The sequence below is a fragment of the Solanum pennellii genome, chromosome 5, assembly GCF_001406875.1.
Source record: "Solanum pennellii chromosome 5, SPENNV200".
In the NCBI taxonomy this organism is placed as follows: Eukaryota; Viridiplantae; Streptophyta; class Magnoliopsida; order Solanales; family Solanaceae; genus Solanum; species Solanum pennellii.
In genome coordinates, this window is record NC_028641.1 from 66,501,532 (window position 1) to 66,509,229 (window position 7,698).

The 7,698-nt window shown below is 32.4% G+C and overlaps 1 long non-coding RNA gene across 1 annotated transcript in view; it reads left to right on the plus strand.

Moving 5' to 3' along the window:
* Window positions 1-6,339, plus strand: part of LOC114077271 — a 27,579-nt gene extending 21,240 nt beyond the window's left edge. Inside the window, exons 2-3 of the long non-coding RNA XR_003578382.1 lie at window positions 1,871-1,936; window positions 6,182-6,339. This is a non-coding gene — a long non-coding RNA (uncharacterized LOC114077271). The remainder of the gene's footprint in view (window positions 1-1,870; window positions 1,937-6,181) is intronic.
* Window positions 6,340-7,698: the final 1,359 nt, after the last annotated feature.

A 7,698-nucleotide genomic window follows, 5' to 3' on the forward strand; every position in this document is an offset into this window, starting at 1 on the left:
AGTCAGCAGCATGACTCAAAATATGCGGAGCTAAGTCAGCAGCATGACTTAAAAAATGCGGAGCTAGAAGGTGACGATGGGAAACACCTAAAAACCCAAAACAAAAAATTATATACATCTGCAGGAAGCTCAGCTACAGCAGGAAGTACATCTACCGCAGGACCATCTACAAAAAAGGAGGAAGATAAGGTAAAATATACAAATACAAACATGAACAAATTATTTTCTAAACCATATACTCCACAAAATACCCAAAAGACATATTCGTACCCCCACAGATAAATACTTACAAAGCCAGCCTAGATTCACAAAAACAAGCATATAACCATATCACCAGAATGTATATAGAAAATATACATAAGATACAAACATTTTTAAACCTAAACCCCAAAGCGAAAGATACCAAAAACCCAAACGAAAACTATATAACCCAACACCTGCAAGGATACAACAAATTAATAGCACAACCAGGTACGAACCCAAACTTAGTAGCAACTTGCTACAATTACGGGTTAATAAGTACAGTATATACAATAACTGGAGAAGAAATAGCTAAAGTACCGGAGCTATACAAGGCATTTTTACAATATAAAAGGATAACCAAAGGGACTTTATTTTACATAAAGTTCTATTCAGCAACAGCGGAGATATTATACGATGAAATCAAACCTACGATACAAGTTATAAAGATAGGATTGACTAGGGAAATGATAATCCCAGAGAAAATAGATACACAAGAAGAGATACAGAAGGTAGATATTCCGGAGTTTTATGCTAACAAAAGAACTATTGGAATAGCTACTATATTAAACGAGCTATCAAACAACTACTTGAACGAGAATGCAATCTGGAGTTATTATAACAGAGACCAAACAATAATATACTCCAACTGTAAAGAAATCAGAGTAGCAGATATGGAAGAGATAAGGCAATGGATATTAAGTCTGTTGAAACCGGAGCAAATACCTACTACAAGAGCAATTCGGAAAAATTTTATTTCTCCAAATCTAATGGTAAGATATTGCAAGTTAATAGGACAAAAATATCCTGACCACTTATGTACAAAATGCAACGGAGAAGATAACTTCGTACCAAAAGTGGAGCTAGAGTGAAGATACGTGTAAAATAATAAATAGTGTATTGTAAAGTGTGTCGGCCATAAATAAAGTTAAGGCCATTATTGTGTAAAGTATTTTGTTGTTTTGCGTCGGCCAAAGAAAAGAGGGTCATATGTAAAAAGTGTGTCGGCCATAAATAAAGTAAAGGCCATTATTATGTAAAGTTTTTTGTTGTTTTGCGTCGGCCGAAAGATATAAGGCCAAGTGTAAAGTATGTTGTCGGCCACTTCTATTGGCCAAAGTTGTAAGTTACTTATATAAATAAAGAGCTTCTCCCTCAGTAGGAGAACAGGCTACTTCCAATCAACTCTCTCTATTCTCTCTAAATCCGCTTCCATCCCCAAAATTGGTATCATACCAACATTTTATGGACAACTATTTTAACCAGTTAGAAAATTGTATTGTATATATAGATGATATATTACTATATTCCAAAACAGAAGATGAACATTAGGTTGGCACTTATTATAAATTTAAATTTTTGGTATATTAAGTTTCTTTTTACTGCACTAATTACGCTTTTTTCTATAGGATTTTTCTATCATCTGCTAAGTATATTTCAATAGCTGTATCTATTCCTTTTGTAAAACAAACTTTTATCAATATTTCTGTTCCTCCTAAATGTATGTATTTTATGGGTGTTTTAGCTTATTTAATTTTTCTGTAGTTTTTGACAGAATAAGAATTGATTTTGGGATTTATGTGAAGTTTGAAGGTTTCTCAATTTGGTTATGTATTTCGTTTTTTTGTAGGTTTTGACAGAATTGATCATATCCTCCACTTTGGTGTCTTCATCATATAAACGTTCTATTTCCCAGGTACTCAATCAATTGAGGTGATTTTTAGTTTTGTAAACGTAATTTTTTTGTGTTTACGACGTGTATTGTGTGATATCTGTCTAATATTAATTTATTGGGAAATTGATTGTTTTGTTTGCTATGGTGTTTGTTAACGTACTCAATTCTCGTGACTGTTTGTTTGAATCTCGAACAGAACAACAAACTATTTTTAAAAAATTGTAGCATGTTGATGTGTATGTTCCAGTTAAGAATGTTGTTAAATTGGGACTGATTTTTTTTCTCGATTTTGGAATTTAATTGAAAAAAAATGTTTGATCCTTAAGACTGTTTCTCTAAGTTTGGAAACTAAGAACTTTTCATTGTTTCCCTGTTGAAGAACTAGAAACCCAGACAAATTAAGAAACTTCATTACTTAGTCTGGATTGCACTCTTTTACAACTATATGATTTGCGCAATTGGTAATTTGAAAAATAAATTGTTCATCGTTACAAAAATTAAGAAGTCGTCATAAAGTAAATATCAGACAAAATTTATTACGTAAGTCACATTCTTTTTCTCTTCTTCTCTTATTCTTTTCTATGTTTCTCTAGTACGAGCTTACTTGCTACAATTGTTTTTTCAATCTGCAGTGTATAATTTTTTTGAACTGCTTCTTGTTTTGTGAGTGCTATATTTGCCAATAGATCTGCTACCGCATTAGCTTCTCTGAAAAAACATGTTGAATAGTAGCTCATGTGTGTTCCATTTCTTGTTTTATCTCCTAGGTCATATCTGCTAGTTCCCAGTGGAAATCTCAAATTTCCTTCAACATATTAATTAGACTTAAAGTATCAGTGTCTAAAATAATGTTGTTCCACTTTCTCTGTCTGCAACAAAGCATTGCTTTAAAAATTGATGTTGTTTCAGCCACAATATTGGTTGTAAAACCAAGTGGTTGGCTTCAGTTTACATTAAATCTCATGGCAATCTCTATTGCAGATCCCATAAGTGCTTTCACCCGGATTTCTCCTACTACCTCCATCTATATTACATTTTATCCTCCATTGCAGTAGGTTCCTCCTATTTGATTCATGGTAGAGAACTTTAGATTTCTAGCTTTTTATAAGGATTATAAAACTATTCTAATACTTTGGACTGTCATAAATCCATGAGTACTTCGCTTTGATAACCTGTTGAATGGTGGTTTGAACTTGCTGGATTATTCTACCTAAAGTGATATCTTTGTATGTCGTCTTTAGTTCTTCATCTTCTATAATTTCCGCATGATAACTGTAGGTATAGCCCTATATCTTGTATTGAACTTTGCATTCCCTTTGATCTTCCAATATTTTATAATTAGCTGTTGAAATGCAGTCCTTCAATGTTGATACCTGCACAGGCAACAAAATGCTATCATTCTTTAACTGTTTTGGCTTTTCTCTTGAGCAGTATTATTTAAAGTGACTGCTTCATCTCTTAAAGATCAGCCCATAGATATTTTGTCTCTATTTCACTGCTTTATTTTTGTATATTTGTATCACTGCTTGTAATATCATGAAGATTACAGCGTAACTAAAACTACTTATAGCATTTTGTATATGCCAACTAACCTCAAAAGATCAACCCATAGATATTCAATACATACTTAGGCATCTTAGAACTTGAGACCAAACAATAGTAGTAAATCAACTCTCAATGATAAGGTTCTTAATACTCTCAAGTTCCTTCTACACAACATACCATCAGGTCACTTTGTACTCCCCATTTTAGCTGCCTACGTATGCTTTAAGTGTAATCAGAAGCTTTAAATACTTAAACAGTCAGAAGCTTAAATCTGTAAGTAGGAGCAATAAAATCATATGTAGTTTCTGTAATTTGTCCTTGTATATGAATATCTTGAACAACCAATCGTAGAATATTCTTAACTACGCAAGTTGCGCCTTAATTTTTATGCAAGATTTCAACTTAACTAGAACTGCTTATAGAATTTTTCTTTTATAGCATAACTAGCTTCAGAAGAACATCCAATAGATGTTTGGTATACCCTTAGGCATCACAGAAGTAGAGACCAAATGATATAAGTAAATTTTAACTTTTAAAAAAGGTGCTCAATCTTCTAACGTTCTGCTACATAACATAGAATCAGATAAGTTTGTACATCCCACTTTATCCATCTATGTAAGCCTTAAGTGTATTACAATAAGAAGCTCTAAATACTTAAACTATTAAATGTTTAAATCTGAAAATAGGTGCTCTTAAAAAACTGCATGTAGGTTCTGCAATTTCATCTCGATCTAGAATTTGGTCTATTTTAGGCCTGAAGTCTAGTTAGTTTTATCTATGCTTTGTTGGTATATCTGTGTATTAGTATTCTAATTACTAAAGTCACTCCTTATACAACCCACACCATCCTTTCTCTATTTTAGACTATTTACATACCAGGAATTTTGTATTTTCCAATTGAGACTAATTAGGTGGATGCCTTGTCAGCCCTTGAATGTTATCTCAAAGCCATCTACATTGTTTCCAGCTCTTGAAGTGTAGTTAGTTCTATCAATAAGTTTTGTTGATATAGTTGAGTATCAGTTATCCGATTACTCGAAGTAATCTCATACACATCATCCCGTGATTTCTTTTTTTAAGATGATCTATATTCCATCGCTTCTGCATTTTCTAATATAGACAACTGCTCCCCACTAGGCCTGTGGAATAGCCCATCGAACAAGAAATTGATCCCCTCTAGGCATGAAGTCTAGTTAGTTTTATCTATTTGTTTGTTGTATCGCTTCGTATTAGTATTATAATTACTGAAGATACTCCTTACACAACCCATCCTATCCTTTTTCTATTTTAGACTATCTGCATCACCATGAATTTTGTATTTCCAATTGAGACTACTCATATTGATGTCTTGCCACTTGCCATCCCTTGAATGTTATCTCAAAGTCATATGCATTGTTTTCGGCTGCTGAAGTGTTTTTAGTTGTATCTATAAGTTCTTTTGATATAGTTGAGTATTAGTTATCCAATTAGTCGAAGTAATCCTTATACACCTCATCCCCTGATTTCTTTGTTTCTGATGATATATATTTCATTGCTTCTGCATTTTCTAATTGAGATAACTATTGTTGATGTCTTGCCAAACGCCTTGAATTTTTTATTCCAAATTCATCGACATTGTTGCCAGCTCTCGAATGTAGAGTTTGTTTTCTTGTTGTAAATAGTTATATATAGTCTATGATAAAGTAATTTTATCCAAAACAGAGTCATTTAATCAAAACACCAGAATTTAGCTATAATAGAGAACCATTAATTTTATGTAGTATAACCAGTAAAGGTTGTCATACGCAAAAAGTCAAAAATTATAAGTAGGACTAAACATTTCATTACATATTTATAAGAAACATTTAGAGAAAGAGACAGTCCTGAATAAAGAAGGAAATTTTGGCAGCAAACCGAGACAAAGACTTGGATGGATAACAACAACTTAGTGATGGATCAACAATTCTTGATAATTCATATATATCGTGTCGTGGAATATCCCGTCGATCCAGGAACTGATCCCCTCTAGGCCTAAAGTATAGTTAGTTTTATCTATAGGTTTTGTTGGAATAGTTGTGTATTGGCATAGGTAAGGAATAGTCCAATGCCATTTCATCATTTACATTCAGATTTCCTGGTTCCTTAGTAGGTGACTCATCTAATTTTAGACCTTGATGATCAGTAGCATCACTATTGGTTCTGGACTAGTTGATTCTTTTTCTGTTAATTCTCCCTTTAAGGAGAAGCGTTCTCCTTGTAGAATAGAAAAACAGTCAATATATGGACCATCTATTTGTTGTTCGGCCTTATTAGTACTGTTAATTGCTTCTGACAACATAGTTTTTTGTCCATCTGTCTGCTCTTCATTCATATTATAACCATTAATCTGTTCTGGACTAGGCCTTGCTTCTTCTTTGAGTTCATCACATGAACTCAAGCTTTCTTGAGGTGACCATTTGCGAAAGCATCATAGTGGAACCAGCCCTTAATTTTATCACAAAGTCATTATCATTGTCTCCGGCTACTGTAATGTAGTTAGTATGGTCCATATGTGTTGTTTGTGTAGATGAATATTATTGATCTTATACTAGGACATAAAATAACTTTATATCATAATCTACACAGGCGATCCAACTGGCTTCAGATCCTTGAGTTGTTTTCTGTGAGATGATATAATTGCTATCGCATGATGTTTTTATCAATTGGATTGCATCTTTTGACACATTTATTTTATTATTTCAGGTCATACGGAATGGTGTTCGCAAATTTAGCTTATGAACTATTTTAGTATGGAAAATCATTGTGGAAATTCTTTGAAGACATTATTTTGTTGGATTGGTTATATAATGATATTAGATACTTCATTCAAATAAGTTTAATTTTTGAGTTTTGATACTATAGTTTGGATTAATATTTTTTTATTTGTCTAGATTTGATGAGATATATAATGTTTTATGAATTATATTATATATTTGTTTAGCTTTTGACAAACTTCATCGCTTGTAATAAGCTCTCTTTTGATTAGAATTTTGTTGGATTTACTATTATAAACATATCAATGGAAGTGAAAACTACATAATTTTATGAGTGGATGTAGCTATTAATTGTGGCTAATCAATCGGTCGCTAAGTTTGTGAATTTTAGCGTCAAATTAAGTGAATTATCTAGCCATAAATTTATCATTTTAAATTTGATTTACCAACTATTTGTTGGGAAAACGCGGACAAGCACAAAAATATATATGGTAAATGTAATGGAAATAAAATGAGAAAATAACGACACCAAGAATTTTACGTGGAAACCCTTCTGAATAAGGGAAAAAACCACGGGCCAAGAGGAGCAATTGATATTACTATAGTAAGGAATTTTACACTGTGTAGTCACGAATACAATACTCAAAGTGACTACTACACACTCAAAAGGAACAACACTCTTTTGGTTTCCGTCTTACTAAAATATCGCTCACACTCTATTTTTCTTCACATACTATTTTCTTGTATAGTCTATGGAATACCTCATTTTGCTCTCAAAATGGTTTTTCTCTCTAACTTGGTGTGTTCTACAAATGAGCAAGAATGCTCTATTTATGAAGGATAAAACCATGTCTATGTCACTAATGACATAGGTAAATATAGCAAAGTCAAAAATGGTTGCAAATCTTACCAATTTGCCAACTACCAAATCTTTTCTTTTCAACTCCAATTACTATTCCTTTTTAACAATTGCTTGTACCAATTGAATAGCTAAAGTTGACTAAAAAAAATGGGATGGATTCTGTTGTTCTTACAATAACCTGTATTTATAAGGTTAATAAACAGGAACAGAAATAAGATGAAGCAGAAAAAATATAAAATACAAGAATTAATCCGAGTCCACAGAAACTACTGTGTGCCCTTAAGAAATTTAATCCCCTCACTGTACTCAAGGTTATGGATTAATTTCTCCCAAGATAAAACGGATTAAACCTGTTAAAGAAATAGCGGTACCTCAAACTTCTTTAACTTCAACGAACTTAAGAACAGTAACAAGTCACACAGACTCAGTCGATCGACACTTTGATTTTATTTGAGAGAAAAATAAATGCAGAGAAAGAAAAATTTTCAGTGGTTTAAAAAATCAAAAATTGACTTCCTTTTATAGCCATTTTCAGCAAGGAACATGTTTGTTCTGTTCAGACCCATTTTATCCAGAAAGTTGTGTCTTTTGGAAAAAATAACAACTTTTCGAAAAATTTTGTCTGTTAGGAAAATAACGACTTT